This window comes from Sparus aurata, chromosome 6, assembly GCF_900880675.1.
Source record: "Sparus aurata chromosome 6, fSpaAur1.1, whole genome shotgun sequence".
NCBI lineage: Eukaryota > Metazoa > Chordata > Actinopteri > Spariformes > Sparidae > Sparus > Sparus aurata.
The window spans coordinates 34,468,269-34,492,038 of record NC_044192.1 but is presented as its reverse complement, the minus strand read 5'-3'; the positions used below and the strand labels follow the sequence as shown (position 1 = coordinate 34,492,038).

General features: G+C 40.8%; 1 protein-coding gene across 3 annotated transcripts in view; it reads right to left on the bottom strand.

Moving 5' to 3' along the window:
* The window catches only part of fbln2 (fibulin 2), a 101,080-nt gene extending 100,508 nt beyond the window's left edge, over positions 1-572 (bottom strand). Inside the window, exon 1 of one of the 3 annotated variants that reach the window (XM_030421014.1) lies at positions 305-572. The gene's annotated coding sequence lies outside the window, so the exon portion shown is untranslated. The remainder of the gene's footprint in view (positions 1-304) is intronic. The other 2 variants (XM_030421012.1, XM_030421013.1) reach the window with 2 other exon arrangements.
* Between the last annotated feature and the right edge of the window lie 23,198 nt (positions 573-23,770).

The window sequence follows — 23,770 nt, the reverse complement described above, 5'->3', positions numbered from 1 at the left end:
CGAATGTTGCAGAAACTTGTCCATGCTGTTATGTTCATGTTATCAACATGAAAACACTGTTCTAGCAGGCCTGGCTGAATGGAACAGTTCACAGCAGATTAGACGCAAACATTAACCAGACTGTGTTGTTCGGTCAGGCTTGCGCACAAACTGCATCGCAACCTGTCACTCTTTCCACCTGGTAACCGGAGAAAGTCTTATTACACTGAACCCCGGAGTGGAGGGCTGCAGTCAAGGTCGTAAAGTCGAGCGAAGGCATTATTTTACAAAAGTAATCTGTGTTGAGCGACTCAAAAGTTCTTACCCCAACATCCGTAGATAACACTCTATTTGAAGCGGCCGGGCAAAGCGTAAAAGAAAAGAAAAGAAAAGTATAAAAACGCTGCAGACACTTTAGTTAACGAGTTAGTAGACACAAGTTGGTGTTACGTAGTCCGGTACCGACTGATGCGCTGTGAGTCGCCGGCTGCCGGTCCTCTGAGCACCGCAACCTTTCACCACCGCCGCTCTGCTGGGACCAGTCATCAAGCAGCAGGCTGCAGGCAGAGGGACGGGAAGGTACGAAGACTTTCCCCTGCTGGAGACGGCGGAGGACATCCCATCTGTTGGCAGCGCCCACAGAGTGCAACAGGTAGGCTGAAAAAGTTTTATTTGACTCGGATGCCTTAGATCGTGAACAGAAGTTGCAGTGTGGGTTTAAAAAAAAACAAAAACAAAAAAATCATTATTGTTATTATTATTATTGTTTATCTAATTGTCAATACAATCAAAGATTTCACTCAGATGCAGTATACAATTCGAAAAGTAACTAGTAACTAAAGATATCAAATTAATGTAGTGAGCAAAAAGTATGATAATTGCCTAGAAAGTGTAGTGGAGTGGAAGTAGCAGAACATGGAAATATTCAAGTACAAAGAAAAAAGTACAGTACTAAAAACTACACGTCAAATGTAAAGAAAATAAGCTCTTTTGGTAAAGTCACTGCAAGACAATAATACAATTTGCTGACAAAACACAAAACAGTCTAACACACAAACCATGAAGATAGAAGTATGTAGGCTTAATAAAATGATGAGAAAACAATGCAGTGTCATTCACAACAATTTAGCAACAGCATGGATTGGGGCATCTCTATTAAAAATGCTGTTGTTACCCACTTGATTTTTTTTATGTATGCTACACAAGTAGCTTGATGAATAATCAGTTCTCTTTCTGAGACTGAGACAAAAAGATGGACACAATTCTTGTCTATTAAAGTTCAGTTAAAATGTCTGAAATCGACTAGACCTTGGTTGAATTGTTGAGTTGTGTAGGCCTACTTAAATTATCCAAATGTTTCCAACCATGTTCAAACAGAGATTGATCCCACGCTAAGTCTTTTTTTTTTTTTTTTTTAATTTAGGGACCTCTTGATAGCAGAGATTAGCCTACACATGCTGTGTGCTCACCAGGAAGATTATCTTAGCATTGCATCAAGATGGGAAGCAAAAGGAAACAGCTAGCTTGGCTTAGTCCAAAGTTATAAAACAATGCCTACCTTCAGCATTAAAGCTCATTAATTGATTGTTGCATCTCAGCTGTCTAGTAGTGGTTAACAAGCAGATGTATGTGTTGGAGCTCATCAGTGCCACGGCTGGTTGCCCAGCAATATCTTGCCTGCTAACCCAAAAGAGAGCTCCAAGACTTAATAGACAATTGTCAAGTGGGTCTCAAACACTGACACATGCGTTTCCCAAGCATGCTCACTTTTAAGTTGATGAACTTTCTGCTTTTTTTTTTTTATCCGAACACAATTGACCATTCACGAATCTGGTCATTAGAGGTGCTTTGTATTTCGGTTTGTTAATAGATTGAACAAACAAGATTTTAAGCTTCTTAAAAATCTACAGACACAACACTGGTGAACTCCTTTGGACTCGCATGAGGTTTGTTTGAGCCTATAAAATAAGTAAAACTGCACTGAAGTTATTAATCCTGTCTTTGGCTCCCTTGTTTATCTCATTGTATCGTTGCACTATCTAACCAGATTACTGTTGCACTCTTATATTTCTGTTAGAGCTGTGTTGTTAGGCCCCAGGGTAAACTTAAGCTGCTGTCTGCTGCTGTGTTCAAGGATCTTGCATGTACCTCTTAAACCGAAGGCTGTAACCTTGGCTAAAACAAGGCCCTTGTGCTCACATCATTACTCATGTAGCTGTCTGTCAGTGCCCTGCCAGTTGCAGTCCATGAATCACACAAGCCATAGGCTACTGTAGCCCCATTCACGCTGTCTTTTCAAGGCGGCAACTCTGCACCAATATTCTGCCTTGCCATCTGTGTGAATGTTACAGAGGCGGAATGGGGGTACAGTTTCATTCCACCTCTGATCCAAAAGAGAAGGTAGTGAAAGAGCTGCAACAAAAGTATGTCGACATCTGTGTGTAAGGGTAAGCCAGCAGGGTGAGGCAGGGGTGTGTCGGTCTGATGGCATTCACAGTCTGATGACTAAACAGATCCTTCCCTCACTGTTGCCATCTCCTCAGTAAAGAAAGACTCTATTGGCTGTATTGAGAAGTGCAAGAACGATACACGCTTTCACGTTAGAGTCTCCAAAAGTCTCCAATAACACCAGAAAAAGTCACTAGATTTGTTGCTAGTTGCTTTATTGAAAAGGAGTCGCTAGTGGGGTCTGAAAATTCGCTAAATATAGCGACAAAGTCGCTAAGTTGGCAACACTGCTTTCACTCATCAAATAGAAGAGACATGTCCCACACTTCATCCCACAAAGCAATGAGACAAGACCAAACAACAGTAATGTGATAGCAGGCGGTGTCTTTAGCATCTTATGTGAGTAATAAAATGTCAGCCCTATAAACAGGGCCCGGCAGCTCCTGCAGTTGAATGGAGGTGATTATGCGATGTCATTTAGGGCAAAACGTTTTAACTACTGTCTCTGGCAACTTCTATCAATTGGAGGTGAGAGCCTGACAGGGACCGCTATTTATTGATGGTGATTATGTGATGTAACTTAGAGCAAAATATGTATCTTTGTCACTTTCCACGATGCATGGTGGGTCAGGATCTCAGTCACAACATAGCATCCATATGATTCTAAAGAGTCGCGGTTACATTTTTAGATTTACAGGTGGAAATTGGGGTAATCATGTTAAAAAAAAACACAGAGATCTCAACATTATGATGTGTACCCACAGGCCTCTTTTGGTTATGCAACGCTGGCATGCTGTATGAATTGACACACTGGAGTGGCTTGCGTAAAAGCAAGCCTTCATTAGGGCAATATTGATGAATCTCTGTGTGAAAAGGGCTTGTATCTGAACTAGTCACAAAGGAGCAGATCTACTTCAAATACTGACTTGTCTGATCTCCCACAGGGCCCGACTCCCTGGAGGGATAAAGATGTATGCCGGTCAAGTGAGCATGTCTTTGAATTCACTTGTGTTGCCGAAATAATTCATCTGCAGTTATTTTCATATACTTTGGCCTTCTGGAGGAAGCATGACCCTAGAACAGCAAATGGCAGAAGACTAAATAACTTTATAACTTGAGACCAGTCTTCTTCCTCACTTCCTCGACATCCCTTCCTTTATTTGAAGCAGCCCCATGGGAGAGCATCGTAAATTTGGCCTCACAGCGGATGTCAGTGAGTTCAAAGAGCGTAGGGAGTGTGAATGTTGTTAGGAATAATATGTGATTGGCTTGGCGTTTGAATGGACTCACTCATCATGTTGGAGCATGGTGACCTTATCACCAGTCTGGCCAACCCCCCAGAAGCCCATATAAAAAGGCCCTAATGAGGATCTATTGGTGCCTTGGATGGTCAGTGCTGTGATAAACGGATCAGCTCTGATCACAGATAAGACTACTGTCTACGGAGTGGGTTGGCTTTTTAGCTAGAGATGAGAGATGGGGTAAAACAATAGAGAGTGCTCACAATCAGAGTGTTCAACGCTGGGTCGGTTGAAGGACATGCCAAAACCTGCTTGTAAGCCAATGTGTTTTTATTTAATCTACTGTACTGTGGGCCAGCCGCCTTATTTTTCACATATAAAAATAGACTTGGCTATGACAGCACGGCTCACTGGAGTTGAATGCAGTTTTGTGTGCAGTCACACAGATGCCACAGTGTAGGATAACAAGATCAGAGAGGGGTTACAGTGGTGTAGTGAACAAACTTCGATTTGGCATGCGCGTAACAGGATCAGGCTCAGCCCTGCTATAAAACTCTGAGTGGGACTCAGCAACACATGGGTGAGATTTGTGAAATCCAAGTGTGATCTCTGGGGAAAGCCGTCAGACGCAGACAAGGCTTTGAAAAAGCCGAGAAGGCCTCAGGGAGTCATGGCTTCATGTATAGGGTCAGCGGGGAGCATGTGGCTAAACACTCTTTCTGGTATGGTTTATTGAAGATAGGCTGAGCAAGGGCCTCACAAATGGCTTTGACACCATGTCTGTGGCCTTCTTTGAGTACTATTTGGAATTTGGCTGCAAAATAATAATATATATATAATAATAAATAATCAATATTGTATACTGTGTAACATATGAACAACACATACTGAACCTATGGATGTCACCAGGTAGGTATCAGATTAGGTCATTAGTACATAGGAAAATTGAAGTCTCCAGGAAATGGAACAGTCTTCAGATAACTTCCACGTTTGGCTTGAAATTTAGATGACTATCACTCTTCTCCTGGAACAGCTGGGGCAAGGAAAGTGAGATCATTTTATACATGTGTAAGTTTTACTCAACGATACGTCCCAGAAACAAGAATTAAAAAAATAAAGTCCACTAAAATTGGCAACAAAATGTGAAGAAATAACGTTTTCACATTAGAATGTTTATGTATGGTGTTGGTGAAGTTATCTTACTATGCAGCCCATCCTGCTCCAAAGCTCCTGAGCTAGCAGTGTAAACCCCAACAGTTACCCGGTGCTCTGAGGTCCCAGTCTGGACCACTAGCTGACTAGATAACATTAACTACAGTTAGCAGTTACTCTAGTGATAGGATGCCCCTTATTTGTTGTAAGTACTGGACAGGAGGTTGTACTTACACATTGCACCTTAAAAGATTTGGTTGTCAGAGAAATGTTTAGATGAACTAAAGGCATCAGGACATAGATTTTAAGGTCAGACTCAACTCCTTCTCATCATAATGATTCTTAAAGGGTGACTAATTTAAAGGTATGCTTACAGGTCTTGGAGAGTTCTACTGCTTTTGTGAGAAAAGTAGTAGAAAACCCTTTTGTGGTTCCAGGAAAACTGCATGTAATCTGATGAAGTGCCTCCAGTTTGTGTGTTTCTTTTTGCGAAAGTTAATTCTTGTTTTTTTACGTATACAGTGATTCATGCACGAAAGGTGCAGGGGTCACACAGCATCCAACAAGCACTTAGTTTGAAGCACACTGAAGCTATAATTGCAACACACAACATCTCTTTCCTGTGTTGTCATGTGTTTGTGTGTGTGTGCTATGGTTAGGGCACTAACTAGCAATTGGCTACTCATGATATGTTATATCCTCGTTTTGTTTTTAGTTTTTTATAGTAAATGCAGAACTTTTTACCAGAGCACCACACAATAGGAAGTATGTGGCACATTAACCACCTAATGATACAGGCGCCTCATTGCACAGGGCCAGTCACATATAACATACCATCTCCATCTGCTGAGCAGTTCACACACAGGTCACCATTATCCTGTCAGGCTGCAAGTCAAGTGATCATCATGCAAATAATCTGCCAATCCTGTCTTTTACATGTATGTACAACAACTGTGCTTTTTAAAAACAGGACACAGACTATTGCAGTGCTCAGTTGATGTGTCCCAATGCAAAGTGTAGCTCTGCTTATGAACTGAAGTTTGTCCTTGAATGGCACTATATAATTATGAGGGGAAATAAAATACAGTGAAACACAATGGAAATACTTGATTTCTGGAATGTTTTTGATTCAGTCAGTATGTTGCTGGCTGAAACTTTTTGGTGAATAAATGCATGAAATCACTTCCAGACTAACATATTCAGACGGTTTTGTGTGTTGAAAGTAGAAATAGAACATTAGGGGAACATTATCCCGTCACTGACTGACTTGGAGATGAAACGTTTTGGAAATAACTGTGTCCCTCTGAACAACTATGATATGTGCAGCATGTTTCAATTAACGTCTGGCAGCAGTTCAACTGCAAATTCTTATTTCCTCCAGAACACAGTAAACTGTTTATCCACTGTAGTTTAAGATGTGCAGGAGATTACTGTTACTGTTACTACGCAAGTACTTTGTGGTAATTTGATTAATTACAATGTTTTGCCAGAACCACACTGTGGGTTAGTCCTGCCCTGTGGAACTGAAAGAAACTGCAGAATAAGATGACAAATGTCTATTGGTCTGTAATTCGTGCCTCCTTTCCCTCCTTATCCGTTACACAGTTATTTAAAGTTCAAGAACATAAAGAAAGCTTGAACAACAGCAGCTATGGCTCCTAAAGGTGCTGTCTTGTTACACAGAGTTGACACACTGTTGGGGAGAAACTCTAACCTAATCAGCTGTGTGTACAAGGGGTGTTATAAGACCCGAAACATCCCAGCATATTTGAGCATTGAGCATTAACCCTAAACATGAGGAACTCACATGGACAGGATCAATGATTGAAAGGATAAATTCATGTTTTTCTGAAATGAAGCTGTCACACAGCAGTTGAATGCTCCCCCTGCTGGAGCACCCTGCTTACTACCACTGTTGCTGTTGTAATGGAATTTTGAACATAAAACATGAGAAAACACAAAAGAACTGCACTCTAACTGCAGCAACTGACAGTAACCATTATGAGCACAAACTATGATGTAACATGATAAGGCTCATATACAGTAAAAAGTATTCTCCCCCATTAATTTATTTCCCTTTTTATTGATTTCAGCAGCAGAAGACTGGGGAAGAGGCAGAAGAGTTTAACGTGTTTCAGCCCTCGTAACGCATATCAGAAAGAACAGAAGGAAAAAAGTATTGCAAGGAGAGCAAAAGTATTGCGGGATACTCCCTGACTGCAAAAGTAATCCTAAGAAAAATTCCAAGGAATTTAGAAAGATTATCCTGGCAAAACCTGTTTTTCGACCAGTTCTCAAGTCATAAACACAGGAGAGTAAACAAGTTAGATCAGACGTAGAAACTGGATCACCAGAAAACATACGTTTCTCACTTGACCCTTAGGGCAACCGTATTGTACTGTTTTTAAGACGCATTTATTTTCCCTAGATTGCACACAGCAATTTCTCAAGCAGCTGACATGTCCGAGTGAATTTATTTTGTTGCTGTGGGATGTTATAAAACAAGTTTAAGGTTTCCTGTATGTCTCAAAAGCAAAAGGTCATCGAGTGTGTGGCCATTTGCTGTCTAAAACTTTGTTCCACCTGGATTTATTATTATTTACTAAAAAAAGGACTTTTCTTTATATAACTCATTGTTTTTTTTAATGCAACTTTTCACACCCATTCAGTTAATCAGCTTCTGATTTCATGAAATATTCATGGGCTAACAGCAGGTGCTCAGCAGGGAGCTTTGGTTTCAAGGGGACGTTAGAGGCATCCAATTATGCATTGCTCCAAATTGGCTCCCTGTGTTTTCAGTGTTCTACAGTGCAGCAAAAAACTGTCACGAACACAGCTGAAAAGTTTCAGGCCGTGGAACTCTGGAATCTAGAACTGCACGTTTTGACAGGAAGATGCATTCCTGTCGCAAGCTGATGAATGGACCCTCAGGTAAGTGAACATCCACATCCTACGCTGTCATCTTCCTTTGTGGTGATGGAAGCTAACTCTAAGCCAGTGGACAAAGTCAGCCCGACATAAAAAATAAAACACCTGAAGTAGAGTCAGCTGTTCCTTCTTTCATCTAGGTTGCTGGCTGCAATAAAACAAAACCACAGTTCATTTCTTAATCCTTGTCTGACCGTAACCTTGAAATAACAAAAAGACAAGTCAAGCTATTGCTGTTGGAGGAGCTCTGCAAATGTCAGATATTATCCCGTATGCTTTGGAAAATGCATCCCCACAGTTTTCAAGATCCTCATCCAAAAATGTAACCTATTCTTTACAGATAATGCATATTATAAACATCAATAGTATTGAGTAATGATATGATTTCCTAAAACTCAAATGAGTAGCCCTTGAACTATGATCAACAGTCAGGCTTGGTGTTGACAGTAACCCATTGTTTTCAGCAGGCCTTAATGACATTTGAAAAAGTAGTGATAGTGCATAAAGTAGACCCAATAGACAATAAACACATATGGTCAGCAGATCAGCATGAGTCAGCCTGGACACTGTGGTCATCCTAAGACAATCCAGCAGGAACTAGAGTGAGAAACAACAAATATCCTAGTAAAGCTGCCGTTGTTCTCACTGAGAGTTGTATTATTACAACAGCATGTGATGACCATGTTGCCTCCCTTTTTTCACCAAAGTCTCCCTAAAGCATTTCACTTGATATTCTGCATGTCCCTTTTGTCAAACTGTTTTGGGAAACATGGTGTAAAGTTTATAATCTTACAATATGAAAATGAAACCCAATAAGACAGATCCGTTCTGCTTGGCCAGTTCCACAGGCCATCCCCGATCTGCGTTTGGGTTAATGATGTGCAAAGCTTTCTCATGTCATCCCAGGTAAGTGCCTTAGACAAAGTGGCTGTTAGATACCAGCACCAAAACAGGCCTATTAGTGGTAAATGAGAATTCAAACCATCTTTATGTGATGTATTTCCTCTAGGAAATCCAGTCATGATAAAAAAAAGGGCTTTTAGATGACACAATGCAACCCCAGGCAGCCATATTGGAGGTCCTTAGCTGTGGGACACTAAAACACAGAGCATCTGCCTGTATCTATAAATGGACATCTTTGTTGTCTCAGCAGGATTACACAGATGTGAGTTTTGTTCTGATGTTTGGTGAAAACCTAATGAAGCTAATGATACAACAGACAATTAGGACAGCTTAATGACGTTCACATACTTAGCTGGCCACCAGTAGCACAATATTTCCAGCATAAGCAACCCTAACCCTCCGTCCACATGCTGCTGCAGCTGTTAGCTCCAGCCGTTGGAAAGAGTGTGGGGTGGACTCAACCATTTCTAAGAATGGGGGGGGGACGAAATCTTTAAAGATGTAAATAGCACATCATTGCGCGACTATATTGAGCACTGCTTAAATGCATTGTTCAAAAATATTAATTGTGTCTCAAATTATTCTGGGGGGACAGATTTACTGGAGGGAGGGACACGTCCCCCCTGTCCCCCCCCCGGGATTTCCGTTTATGGAGGGCTACTGTAGGAGGAGAGGGAATCCCCCCTCCATCCTAGCACAACTTTGTGAAAACAAACCGCACATACTACACATGCATTTGGAATATGCTTGGGAAGTGGTGTAAGTACATTTGTCATGTGTACGCTTGGTGTATATGTTTGGCCCTTGGAGTCACATGGAATTGTGTTTTGCTCTTACCCCTAGATTCCACAGGGACCATGAATTCTCCATATTCTCTACGGAGGAGAGCCGAGTGCCCCTTCTGGGATGCTACTGAGCTGTTCTATGGCGCAGCTGGTGGGAACACGAGGATTGAACGGCCGCAGTGAGGTTGCACAGAGCAGATTGTGCCAGGCAGGAAGTCACACACAGGACCAACACAGCACAACATTACCTTGATAAAACTTGTAGATTTCTCTGGGTTTGACCATCGTAGGAAACATTTGGCATAATTTAAGTCAACTGTAACTCAAAAAAACAGAGGCGTAGCTGTTCAATGTTTGTTTATAGTTGTGCAAGTGAGGAAGTTTAACATATTCTATTTCTTATTGAAAATAAAATAAATAAAATATTAGTGTTAATACACAGAGGTTGATCTCCATTGCTGGACTGGCATACTGGGCATTCTCACATTGTCCAGGCCCTCAACAAGCCCAGCAGAAGTTGTGGCGGTTATGGTAGTCAGGGCCGTTTCTGTCTTTTTGGGGGCCCTATGCAAGATGCTGTTTGGGGGCCCCTATTTTGTCAAACTACGATGGATAGATTCCTAACCCTTTTGAGTGATCCATAAAGATGCAACAATCTGTTAAATTTTAAAAGGAAAACAGGCTAGAGTCATGAAAACCTCTCTCAAATTAAAATCAAACATCTTAAGTTGACCCACACTAGTAAGTTGAACTGATAGAAAATGATAATACAAGGTAAACAATAGGGATCCTTGATAGGTCAATAAATGAAACTGATGGAGTGTTTCTCAATTTTATTTTCACATTAAACATATAACATACATACACCCAAAACTAAAGTTAAAGTTGTAGAAAAAATAAAATAGGCTATTACTTAGAAAAGAAAATCACAATGAGCCAGCATCCATATCAATATGCAAACAATAAAAAACTAACAACAATAATACTGTTGAGGTAGTAAGGAACCTTTCAAATGTAACACAAGCCCTTCAGGACCAACACAATAAACCAGCATACAATAAAAATGCAACAATGAAAACAAACCAACAATAAAAACAATACTTTAAAGGAACCATACAGAACTATATAACACAATCACACCACTTTGTGATGATTATCAGTATCATCTGAGTCTTGTGTTTTAAGCAGATCTACCCTAAGCCCCTCCTCAAAATTTCTGCTTCCTTGCCAGCATATGAGAGCTGCTTGCCAATCTCTGGTGCTGAAGACGGCAGTGCTGCTTCCTGTTCTGCGGCTCCAAAATACTTCAGAATTGCTCCTGCAAAGACGAAACTCCTCAGGTTACAAAGCAAAACAGATCCTAAGCAAATATTCATACTATATAGGCCTAATTGAGTTATGTTACACTAATGGAGAAATTCATTATCTGTTTTTATTTTAAACTGTGCAATATACAGCACAGTGTCCCTTTAAAGCATGCACCCAATTTCAAAGTTGTCCCTTTTAAGCAGTTTCAAAGAGTTATCAGACAAAGATAAATGACCTGATGAGCTTTATGTGATATTGAAGGAATATCTTAGTTTATATTTCACAGAGTATTACAAAGTGAACTACTTGCTTAACTGATGATTTGGTCTTAACATATATTCTGTGGGCAGAACAAACGGTCCTATATAGTATAGTTCACTTTAAATTGACTTTAATTTGTGTTATTATGATTCTTTTGAATAAAACAAAGTAATACATCAAAAACATAACTAAACTGTAGGAATGTAGGCAAATGTGTTCAAGTTATATTGTCACAATAAATATTCTAATAAATGTGGAAAAGAAAGACGCAACTAGCCCAGTAGAGTTAACAATAATCCACTCAGAGCAATAATCTACTGCCACAATAGTCCATAATAATCCACAGTAGGCCTGATATGTATATGTGTGTTGTTTAGCACACTTAACATTAGAGACCTATGAACTGAGGAAACACTAAAATTGATAAATTAATCATAAAAACAATCCTAAAGTAATGTTATGTGACAAATATTGAAGAGCAGAGGAGGTCTATGACGGACCAGCAGCTCCACTGGATGAGGATCCAGCAGACATGACAGATATCTGCCGAACACACACACCCTCCCTCACAAATATAATGCCAACGAACTGGACCTGCTGTGATTCACCAAAACGGGTGTCACTTCAGTCAATCAGTGTTATGGCATTCACATGTGAGATACATTTTATTTTAGCCCTCTCCTTAAGCTAGCTAAAAAAACCGGCATTTTAGCTAGCCCCTCCAACCCACATAATGGGGAAAAAAACCCTTACCTTTACCGTTTTTCTTCATCTAGTTTCTTCTTTTTTCTGCGCCAGATGAATACGCTAGTTTGGGCGCCATGCTGTTATGACCTAGTACTGGTCGTCATAGCAACGCGGCGTGGTAGACACCAGATCTGACCAATCAGCGGGCCAGGTGTCAGGTCCTTTTCGCCAGAGACGTTCTACTATTGCTTTTCGCATCTTTTCCTTCGGGTCATTCCTCGGGTATTGCAGCTGACCTTGCAACTTGAGGGGGCCCCCTAGTGGCGCAGAAACGGCTCTGCAGAAACCCTCTGGGAGCTGCAGTCTGCAAAATTTCACTGAAACGCAGCTCCATCTGTCTCAGCAGCTAATGAGTGCCCCGCAACTTCCTGCATTCTCTGCAGAGTGCTTTCCGGTCTTTAGTTTCTAGTTGAAAGCAGAGACTTAAAGGAAGTCTGTAGAGGCATTACTCCTCATAAGGTGCTATTGTCCCTACAGAAATGCCTATTATCCAGATGACATATGCTTTGGTTTAACAATACACGGGCCATCTGCAGCTCTTTATTCAACTCTCTCTCTCTCTGTCATAGAAGAAATTGAGATGCAACAGGGAAGAAATGTGTCACAAAGTGAAGTTCAAACAACCAAGAGCATATGCTACAGAATAAAAAAAAAAAAAAAAACTGCTGCAAGCTTGCTTTAATTTTCAGAAAATTCCCATTTGATCTCTTCTTTAAAGGTATTCAGGCATCAGCACTGACTTTGATAACCCTTGTTGAAGTCCCTGACTGTCCCTCTTTTCCAGCTTATATCAGGGATTTTTCAAAGATGACAGGAACAGCAGGGGGCATTTGCAGCTTTTATGGTGCCACTTGAGGGACATTGTGGCAGCTGAGTCTGGAGCCAACCCAATCGCCAGACATTTTGAAACTTTACATTTCTTCAGGGTTCAAATTGTTGTCAGGGCCACAGAAATCCCTGTCAGGGTCACGTTATCTTTTCCTAACTGATTGTTCGGTTAATGTTTGGTGTTAATGGCGTTGAGTTATACAAGCAGTTGCTTTGTAAAAACAAACCGTCAGCAGCAGAGCTGATGCAGCAGATTGTTATCAGTAATTTGCCGTCAGTAAACACATTGCTGCAGGACTGGTAATAATTGGTAAGCCGGCCTGCTTGCTCCACCTAAAGAGCCTACAGACGGTCTCGATGCGAAAAGCAGCTCAGAGGAATGAGTGAAGAGATCAGAGTGTTATCACAACTCTAATGCTGCCGAAAACAAACCACAGCGTTTGTATAACAGTTACACGGTAAAGCACCTAGAACCAGACAAACAAGGCCATAAGGGGCGGATTAGGGATAGGTCTTTTGAGAACCAGTCTGTCTTCTTGAGTAGTATGACTGAGTCTCCTGCTCTTCAAACAGAGCAATACAATGACAAGGAGACAAAGGATAATGCATTCATACTGATTTTCCTTGTTAGATCTATGAACTTTATGAGCAAATAACCATGTGATGGTTAGTTGGTAGATATCATCACACTCCCACAATGGTAATGCAGTTTTTTTATTGTGATGTTGCAAAACATAGTGTATTACATTACATCTCTAGTTGTGCCCATGCCATGCTTATGGACTGTGGGGGCACATAAAACAAACACTTGGTTTGGGTTTGATCATGACCATGATGATGTTTTGTTTCAAGTGCATGTTTTATACGGTGGCTCAGAAGTATCTAACTAAATGCAAAAGCCAAGACAGGAATGCAAAAGTTATAACATAAATGCCTTTGTCACAACACGAATGCACACAGGTGCGTCCTCATAACAGAAGTGTGCTGTAGCAGAAGTGAGCAAGCGACAGTGGAAGTGAGCGATAGCAGATGTTGATGTCTTCAACAATATATGATGCCAATGTTACTGCATAGCAAGCTTAATAGCGTAACAGGTTACAGGTATCACATTACCAGGTAAACAGGAAGAGAGCCAGGAGCAGAGCTCGCTATGAGGCATACAGTGTTAGGAATGTCGTCAGTTGCCAGACAATAAAGTGAATAACAAGACAAGACAGCTCATGTGGTGATTTAATTCGGAATGTGCTATCTAATTAACTGTTAAGATAAGCACATTCCAATCTTAAAATGTTTTTTTTTCTTTTATGTCAGTATGTGAATCAATCACACTAAAGTATTGGAAGTGTTACAGCAGATGCTCAGCTACAGTCTGGATGCAGCCAAAGATGTAAGCGTGTCTTGTCTTCCAGAGGAGCCTTTGAGAACAGTTTGGTTGAATTATCAATCAAGGGCTGTGGCAGATAAAAAAAAAAAAAAAAGGTGTCTCAGGTATGGCCATAAATCCCAATAAAAATCCACTCTTGAAGATGTGTGTTTGAATATGAAGTAAACTCCACTTCCCTTCACACTATGAGGTGACCTTGATACAGATTTTGCTATTTCATTGAGAAAGAGTGAGCGTGATCCTGGGAATGAATGTTTGGTTTAAGGACATTGTGACTTCACAGCACTGATGCAACCTTCTCTACAGATTGATGTAGTTCAACAGCAACAGCAGTGACGACCCCCTGCTTGTTATATTTTTATAAACATGTTAGTTTTGTTATTTAGCAGGTCACCTGCCTCCAGCCACCCAACGTCCTTCACCCATATTATACCTTACACTCATGCTCATCGCACCCTCACCACTGACATTACTGATAAAACACACCTCAAATTATCCTCAGTTAATTTTGTGTTGAAAATGATGCCTTTTTTAAAATAAATCACTTATTTTTTGGTTTTAGTCAGCGTCTCCCTCGTGGTAGTGACACAGCACACAGAAAAACATACTTTATAACTCTTGTTACGAACAACCTATTTTCCCCAATTCTTTGCTCCTAATTGACCATGGCAGCTTGGATGTGGACAGCAGTTTCTCCAATTGCTTATGGTGATTTCATAGACCTCAGTGACAGCTTTCTCTGAGGCAGATGAATAAAAATGCTTGGCTCCCATCTGAGGCCCACCAGCAGGCCGATCAAATGAACTTGGCTTGAACTTGACTTCTTTGCTGTTGACACAGCAAGAGCAGCCAGTCCCTCAGAGGAACACTTTTAATGGGTCAGGTATTCAACATCTGAGTCTCCAAACACCTTACCCACTTGTTTCCTTTACATAACCAACAACGGTCTTACTTGGCCACATTCTCTTTCTTTTTCACTTATTTGTAGAATAAAACAGATTAGAATAACTTTATTGTCAGCGTCAGAGTGAACCCTAACCTTTTCCACTTCACCTAACCCAAATACAATGAAAAAGAAAAACATAAATAAATGAATAAAATAGAGAGTAATTAATAAAAAAAAAAACACATGCACACAATCATACCCAAGAGTACAAACATAAATACACAGTACCTACATAAATACAGAGAATGTGGACTAACGAGCACCTGCATAAGGAGTGCTGCGTTGCTGCATGTACTTGAGCACCATCTTGCCTCTTGCTGCCATTTTGTTGAATTTCTAGATATTCAGATATAACCTAAATAGCAAAATTGTATCAGACACCCTCATCCAGCCCACATACTGTGTGGAATGATAGCACTTGGGTGGTATAACAACCCTAAAGGTCATAAATGTTTGTTTGTTCCAATAACTTTCTTTTATCTGCGTGTGAGCGATTAGTTGCAGGTGTGTCTGAGTGATTGTAGGTTGCCTCGGTGAGCTGATTGGTTCCTGCCTGGAAGCCAAGAGTTGAAGGGCCGGCTCCTCTCCACTTCCTTGGGGCTCTCCCAGACTACTAGCAATGTGTGATTGTGTATAAACTATGTTTCTGAATAAAACCATTAAAAAATGCTTCACTGCTGGTGGTGCTTGGTAAAGTTAGGGTGTCTCTGCAGTTTGTTTCATTTGTGTTGTACTTTGCACAGCAACATGGTTTTGTGTGAGATGGCTGCTTTTGTGTTGGTCATGTTGTGACGCGTGGCCCTAGTTAATACTTGTGTGCAGTAAACCTTGTTTGTAACCATTTGGTTGGGGTAACTAAACTCCACTTTTGTTGGGTCACTTGTAGTTGCAGCTTAGGTGTAAGCTGGCAACAATTTTGTGTAGTGGTGAGTACAGAGTGATGCCTCTTGTGTGTGGTTTTGCAGTCCGCTTTCGGTGTGGTCACGTAGGCGTAACTTCTTATTTGCATTAGTGTGTTTGGGATGGCGTCACCCCACAGATCAGTGGATCTTGAGTAGTGGCTATGGCTTCCCAGTTTGTCCGGTCACTTTATCTCTTTTTGTGACACTCTCCATCACAGTGTGGTTGGAGACCACAAGCTGTTCATTTTGGTTGTGGTAGTGGCAGTTCACTTTTGTTTGGTCACTTGTGGTTGCCACGTAGGTGTAAGTTGGCAACTCCTCATGGTGGTAGCCATTTTCTTAGTGGGAGTGGCACCCACTGATTTGATTTTGGTCCTGTGCAGAAGTGTTGCTTTTATGTAGGGTAGACTGTGTGGTTCAACATGAAAGAGGGGTGATGAAGTTAGGTAGCCTAATACCCTATTTCATGAAATTGAACATTTCTTTAGGGCCGAAATGTTCAGTTTTCAGGGGGAAGGTGTTACGACCCTGAGGTCATAAATCTTCGTTTGTTCCAATAACCCTCTTTTACCTGCATGAAAGTGAGTGTGTTTGTGATTGGTTGCAGGTGTGTCTGAGTAATTGTAGGTTGCCCCAGTGAGCTGATTGGTTCCTGCCTCTCCTCTGTTCTCCCAGACTACCAGCATTGGGTGATTGTGTACAAACTATGTTTGTGAATAAAACCATTTAAAAATGCTTCACTGCTGGTGGTGCTTGGAGGATGGGAAAAGGGGAGTCTCATTTTCATGTTGTGCCAGGGTTTCCCCTAGGCCCTGGTCGTAACTGTTGGTGAGCCACAAGCAGGCCATAGCACAGACAGATCAGACAAGAGCAAAGCCAACAAACCAGTACCTGTAGATATCGCACAGACTCAGCCACTCCTCAGAGGAACATGATGACAGCCATAAATGAAAGTGCAGCAGCACTACAGTCCATTAGGGCAACTCTGAACTTGAGTACAACTCATCGGGACATAAACACACCACCTGTGGAGCTGCGCTTCAGTTGGTTAGCACTAAATCACACTAGCTGACTCTTACACCAGAAAGGCAAAAACCGGAATCATACCTAACCGTAATACATACATGACATTAATCACAAGTGAAATATCAGTCAACGTTCATGTTCACAGCAAAGGAAGCCTGAAGATGTGCAGGACACTTGAGAGCCTGTTAGCCTAGCTCCTTGAAATATCGGTTCCAAAACAGAGTTAGTATTTGCAGACATAACGTGTTTACAAAAGAACACATGACATTGTGGTTTGAGGAGCTTTTGTGCTAACAGCTACTAGGCCAGCTTTCATAACCCAGCTGACTCTAACTACCTAGCTAATCCAAAAGTAAAATGTTATCTAACAACATAGAACATAAGGCAGTCTTGGAAACTATGTTTGCACAAGCTATCTGTTTCCCCGTTTTCGGTCTTTGCAATACGGATAAGCTAAAAGGCAAAACATGTCAAAGAACTTTCTCATCCAAAACCCACATTGAGCCTCTCTTCTACGTCTCAGTTTGATGGCAAGTCGACTTTTTTTCAGGAAATGTCAGAGCAGAATTCCTAAGAGTAAAATATACAGTGTTTCCTGAACAGCAGTCACTGCTCTTGCCAAAGAAAGCTCCACTCAGCGGTGTCTCATGGCTTTTTAACTTCTGGTACAAAATCATCACATGCATCAATGTATGTGATTTTTTATGATTGAAGGTCAGCTATTTCACAAACGCCCACTATTTCAAGACATTGCACCCTCGAAAAACGTTAGACTGTTAAACCGCTTCTTAAGTAACATAATTGCTAGACCTACAATAAATGTGCTCATATAGAGGAATAGGAATCTCTCAGACAAAGCAAACATACAGATAACATTGTTATAGCAAAGACATAAAATCTGCAGTGTGTCTTGGCATGATTGCCAACAGTTTGATTGATTATTGTTCGGTTTGCATCCAGGCAGATGGCCATGTCTCTGCGGCTGCTGGTGGATTGAAGGATGAAAGCTGAGTCTGGATCCAAATGCGATCCTGCAGCTTCTGAGGCCTCCATGCTGGCAGCTTTCTAATACTTTCAATATACCTACATACATCGTACTAAAATGTATCTTTTAAAAAACATAAGAGTGGGATTACATAACTTCACCAACAGTACAGCAGTAATAGTGTATAGGCTGGGTTTTAGACATTTGGGTTTAACCGTCAAAATTAAAGATATATGTTTGCTGTACATTGTCTCTCCTATATTTATACACAAAGAAAGCAGGCCAGTTACTGTTCGCCAGCACCAATAATCACAGTAAGGGATCAAGGAATGTCTGGATATAAATCCTGATTTGTTCAGAATGATCATCTGAGCCCTAAGGAAAACTCATTACTTCTTTAAATTTTTTAATCCAGACTCTAGTGGGAGATGAAATCCCTTGAGCCGATCTTTCTTCTACTTTCTACTTTCAGTAGTCTTGCATCACACTGTATGTCTGGTCTATTATGTGTATGGCAAACTTAGAAGGACAAACTCTGAAAAGGATTTCCTCTCCAGAACAAGCAACTAAAGAATGTCAGTTGCACTGGCTAGAGACAGACTAGAACCCAGGAGCTCGGCACAGAATTCAGGCTCCTCGATCCTCACTTGAACCAGAGGTTGTTCCTGTCCCCCATCTTGCAGGCGGCCCAAAAGCCCTTATTTGTGCTCCAAGTAATAAGGACTGATCTCTAAGGGGCAATGACCATGGATACACCAGAGCAGCCTTCCCAGATGACACTGGCGCCAAAAGACGGATAAGTACTCCACCCCTACATCTGGTGCGTTTGAAAGAGGTGGCGGAGGAACAGTTACAAGTGTAAGTACCAGTTATTGTCCTCCTTGCCATAAATAGCTGACTCTATGAAGAAATCCAAAGACTGATTACCTTCTATTAAATTGATGTTTATTCCAACCACAGACAGTTGTGTCATGCCATGTCATGTAGAAACTGTTGTTGTGCATTTCCCTCACCGATATTTCTTTAATAGGTCTCATTTATTACAGTCAGACACAGGAACCCACTTCCACCATAGGGGTGAGGGCAACAGCCTCTTTAAAGGCAAGATGCACACAGCTAAGAAGGCCTGGGTGTGAGTATTGTACTTCATCCGGATACACATTGCTATTTAACTCACCAGCATAAGTCTGCCTGTCTAAAGTAAAATTTATAAGATAAATGTTATAATTATGAGATTAGACACACAATTTAGAGGAAAAAAGGTCAAAATTATGACAAAATTGTAAAGATAAATGTAACTATTAACTTCTTTGATCACATTATTATTACTTTGAATCTCAATATTGACTTTTTATAAGATCAGACTGTCAGGTGAATTCTATGTCATTTTAATTGATTTATCAAGACACGTAAGACCTCCCATGTCTATCTCATACCCTGTTTTCATTCTGCACCTTGTAACATATCTTTATTTTCCTGATGAGAGTGGAGTCTAACTACACCACATGAACGGACCGAAGCCAAAGGGGCTTGTTCCCATTACTAGCCCCGGTAAACAGACAAGACTCTAGTGACTTCTACATCATTTTTAATTAACATAACATGATTGCCAAGTGAGACGATCACTGCAGCAAGATGGCTTCACTCCTTCGCAAAAGAAGCAAAAGCTCTTCTGTAATCAAGTACCTCCACACAAAATGTATCATAGTCACACTGTAACTGAAAGGACAACATGAATGGTTCCCTCAGACTATTTTCGTCTTTGTAATTCAAGTCATCAGACAACTGCAACTCTTTAATTGTCGTTGTGTGGTCCTCCTGCTCATCCCAATTACTTCTGGGAAAACTGTGCTTTGAACGTTTGGTGTTGGCACCACCTCGTTGCCTAGGCGCTGTCCCTTAGAAGAGCATCTGCTTCCTTGAGCAAAAAAGAAATAAAAACAAAACAATGTCCACTTTTACGAGACCAAAGGCATCCAAACAAAGGCCAATTTTAGTAAAAGGGTTTTCAGTGATGTTTGTAACTACTGGCATCATTGCAACCATTATATATTGTTATGCATCAAGCCTTCCGCATTACACCTAGTAGTCTACATACCCAGTCTGCAGTTTCCAGTTTCATTGAGGAACAGATTGTGGTTATTATCAGTATTATGATAATGCAGAAGGTAAAAAAATGGAGTAGGCTATAGACGGAATGTGGATTTAGTGGAAACAGAGAAATGTCACTGAAAAGTGTAATCACATTAAAGGCACTTATGGCATGGTACATTTATGCAAGGAAAAAAGGATTTTATTATTTGACTACTTGACTATTTGGCTAATTGACGACTTACTTCCAGTTCTTTTACACATTTCCATGAACACAGTCACGTCACTGTAACAAATATTGTGGCACATTTAATCAGCATACCTAAAAGCTGTAGTTATAAACTCTCCAAAGAAATGACTCAAGAGTTTTTAATTATCAAGTTTATCAGTTTATCATTAGTTTATCAGCTGCTCCTTGTGCGCAAATGCACACGTTAATGTAAAGATACACATATGGTCTCTGCTGCTGGAGGATCACTGCAGGTAATGTCATGAATATTTTTCTCATTAAGGACGTACGGTATGTCCCCCCTCTCACTCAACCGTGAGTGATCACGTCCCGTCCCGTCTGATCCACAGACTGAGAATCGCTCACAAACAGAGTGAGGCAGCAGCACTCCTCCTCTGTTTATTACCAGTGTATTTTTTATATGCAGTCAGACAGTTATTGATGGGACAGATGATTGTGAAATGATGGGACAGAGGGTCCACGAGATCGCTAATGTTTAATATGTGCCAATCTTTGTGTCATGCGCTGCACTTTGCGCCCAGATTATCTGCCATTATCTAGCAAAATGGACTTGGACATGTCTTTAATCCAGGGGCGGTTCTAGGGGGGGGGGCCAACAGGGGCCAGTGCCCCCGTAACTCCGAGTCTGGACCCCCCTGTGGCCCCCCCGACAGGGAGTCTGCATCAATAATACAGTGACAGATTTCTTGCAATGATCTTGTTCTGAAGGGAAAGGCAGAAATAAAGTGTCTCAGCAGTTTACTACCCAATCAAAATTGCTGAAATTGTAAACACTGTTTTGTCTGAATGAGGGATTTATCTTTTTTTCCGGGTTGTATGTTCCCCCTAACAAAAAAGCCGGCCCCAACCTGGCCCCCCTATTAAAACTGGTCTAGAAACCCCACTGCTTTAATCTGTAGGATTGAGGTGCCTTTCACCCAAACTGAAACATGACACTGGAACTAATCAGTGTTATGAACTATGAGCTGCCCCATGACATGCTCTACTAATGATATTCAAAGGCACTGGAATGAATCTGCTCTTCAGAGTGATTAAGTAAATTAATAGCAAGAGAAGAAAAGAGGCTAATCTTTCAGACATGAGCAGGTAGCCCATCAGTGAGGAAAACTACAACAATATCAACATAATGATGGACTATAAATAAACATACATGCGTTTGAACGGAGTTATACGTCTGGGGGTGCTACTGCTTGTATATAATGGTAACATGCTGGCAGCTACAGCAGATCCACCTTAGCCAGCGCCGTCAAAACCAGATGTTGCTTCATGTGATGCTTCAGAGGTCAGATTGTCTCATTCCCCTGAAAACACATTTACTCAGTTCCTCTCCCCTCCAATGTCTTCCTGGTGCCTCTCCATGAATCCTTGGTGGGAGTGACTTAGACACAAGGAGAAGACACAGGTGAGGAAAACGTGAACACAATTCATAGAAATGGTATGTACCCATAGTCTTATGCTCACAGTGACAGCTGCATGGAAAGCTGACGAGGTGAGTGGCTTCTAGTTACTGATGGAGGTACCTAATATGGATAGTGATCTTAACGTTATTCAGATTTGACCTATTAGACATTTGTTACATAAATAGCCAGAATGGATCATGGAAAAACAGAGAAAATCAGCAACATTGATATAAAGTATTTTATGCAGGTATTCAAGATTTAATCAAAGATGGTAAAAATTATGTTAATTATATGAATTAATAGAGAATTCATAATTCTATTATTCCTGATCCACTTCTGGCAAACATCTTGGTTCTCTGAACGCTCACTCAATCTATGTAATGTGTAATAATAAGACACAGTACACAGAGCACAGGGGCACTCTTCATGAAGTAAAGGCTTATAGTACATTAAGACTTTCTAAAGTTAAAGTTTGCCACTACCATTAGTGCAGCTGAGAACTGGACTACCAGAGGGGTAGGTGTGGAGTCATGCATAACAAAAGGGATCGTAGACAAAATATCTAGGTCATTTTTGGATAAAACCACCACTACACTTAGATCAATTTAAAACTATTTACACTCTCTAATGACCTATTCACAGCAAGCTAATGTGACTAATATAAAAGCAGCCTAGCAGTCTTTTTCCTTAGATGGAGACATGCAGGTGACTGAAATCCATATTTATAAAGAAATGTGTTTATATTTCATGAAAATTATTAAAAGTGTAATTAAACGCATCTCAAATCTGCTTGGGCATACCTTAGGCTTTGGCTGATAGGCCTAAGGAATCACTCCAGTTGATAGTCACTCATCAAATATGGGGAATCTAACAAAAAGAATCATTTAGCAACTAAAACACAGCTAAAAGCCCCTTTTTCATGATTACAGTTTCACTATACACAAATAGTTTCAGACACCTTCTTTTTGTAAGAAAAAGGGGGATTTCAATCCTCAATAACCTTCATCTGTGAAAACGTATCATTTTAAAGTGTATAATAATATGCAGTGAAAACACTTGTGCTAGTTAAAGATGCAGAATGATGTGTTTTTAAGTTTCTAATGATTAGTCCCCCCCTTCCATATGCCTCACAGTGGTTTGGTCCAGTGCCAATCAACCTGCAGGTCACATACCTGTCTGTGGAGTCTCACAGTGTGATGGCGCTGCAGGCCATACTAAGTAGATATTTTGCAAAACCTTACTTTAAAGAAAGGTGCTATTTTTTTCTTGGCACAAAATGTTTAGCTCTGTGCACGAAAAACACCTGGTTTGGGTTAGAAAATCAGTGTGTTGGCTCAAAATAGCTCCCTGCTTCAGTCGACACAAACATGCTGCAGATGTCCTGAGGTCTCAGTAAAAACTCCTGGATTTGTTGCCTCAAGCACGGCTAGAAAGTTTCTCGGGTTGTTTATTCAGGGGTCTCATGTCTAAAAACATTGAAACACCACAGTCCCTCTCAAAAATGTTCCAGTTCCAAATTCAGTTAATAAACATGTATTGTGAACATGGTTGACACTTCTTTTGGAAGTTAAAATACAATGCGTAGTCATACCGATGCAGGATCATTGCACACATTTTATCTTAGTAACTGAAAGATGTGTCAGACACCACAATTTACTTGTACCATAATAACTAAGAGTTAATTACAGTTATGACTGCATTTTGTTCTGCCTCTTACCTCACAGTTGAGGCAAAAGCCAAAATACTGGCACATGCTGGTACAACCCTGAAGTTATTTATCATTCATTATCCAGCATAGTTTAATTGTTTTATTCAGTGATTCCTCTATGTACATTTAGTAAAACAGCACTTTTGCCCTTGCACTTTTATATCAGCCACATTTTAAATGATACATCAAATCAAATCAACTTTATTTATAGAGCACTTTTCATACACAAGCATTTAGCACAAAGTGCTTTACACAGGAAACATAGAAAAATAATAAAGAAAGTCCCTCCCTCCCACCCTCCATACTACATACACGCACACACACACACACACACACACACACACACACACACACACACACACTCTTACTACTGGCAATAGGGAGACTGAGGATTGAGGAAACGCCACCTTTGGGGCCGTCCACACTGGGAGGAGTCACAGGCTGTGCCACGGGGGGCAGCAGTGCCCAGGCCCCCCGACCCTTACAGACAACAGCTGG